Here is a 1167-nt window from a genome sequence, read left to right as displayed (position 1 = left end):
TGGGACCACACAGTAGGACCATTTTGTCATCTTTAAAATTGTTGTAATCTCTGTATGCACTTTGCTTTTTATTAAATGTGATCCAAGGTAAGCCTTGACTCTTGAGTAGCGCTAGGACAAGACTGTACTCTTTTTTTTTTTAAGACTGTACTCTTAACACCATCATGGACCTGCTTTCCGTTGTGTTTGAAACGTGAGCCGAGCAGTGTCCACCTGCTGTGAAGCTAACATTGCCAGGACGTGTCCTCCACAGAAAGTTTCCATTTTTTTCAGTATTTAGTAATGAAAGATATGCATTAATAGTAATACATTTCTGGATCAATACAAATTTAAGGATGTTTTCTAGTTGTGCATGGATGCTGGCAATAATAAAGTTTTGACAATTGTTTAAATGTGTAATGTTAAGCTTAAGTTTATTTTATTTTATTTTATTTTTTTTGCAGAACTGGGGATTGAACTCAGGTCCTTGCGCTTGTCAGGGAAGCGCTCATTCTACTGAGCCATCTCCTCGTCTTAAGCTTAGGTTTATAAAAGCTGGTAAACTGGGTCTCTTGTCATTTGCTTTAAAAACAAAAACAAAACAAAACAAAAAAAAGAAATGTGAAAAAAAAAAAAAAAAACATTCTTTCCAGTTAAAGTTGAGAGATCTTCTCCACCAATTACTTTTATGTCCCCTGTTGATTTGTCATTACAGTAGCTTTTGAGTCTGATTCCACAAAAAAAAAAAAAAAAAAAAAAAAAAAAAAAAAAAGAAATAAAAAAAAAAAAAAAAAAAAAAGAAAGAGCCACATGGCTTTACTGAAATGACCACACCTTTACTTCTAGAGGAAGTGTCACTCCCAAGCCTGAGGTGTCTTTTGGTGTATAAAATATACAAGCAGTAGGGAGATTCCAGCACCAGCTCCATGCTTTTGATTGTCCCAATAACAGTTGTCTTTCCAGAAGAGGACGTATACAAAACCAAACCAAACCAGGAAAATTCAAGTCCCCATCTTATAGTAGGTTCAACCTTACCAAATGTCAAATATCCAGTCAACCTGCAAAAATGACAGTTTAATGTGATTCACTCTAATGTATAGAAAAAACTTTGTGTGTATTATGGTTTGTGTCTAAATGTCCCTCCCAAAGCCTTATGCATCATAGGTGGGGCTTTTTCAGAGGTAGCTG

The sequence above is a fragment of the Octodon degus genome, unplaced genomic scaffold (genome assembly GCF_000260255.1).
Source record: "Octodon degus isolate 3935 unplaced genomic scaffold, OctDeg1.0 scaffold00036, whole genome shotgun sequence".
NCBI classification, from domain to species: domain Eukaryota; kingdom Metazoa; phylum Chordata; class Mammalia; order Rodentia; family Octodontidae; genus Octodon; species Octodon degus.
This window is presented reverse-complemented; position numbering follows the sequence as displayed.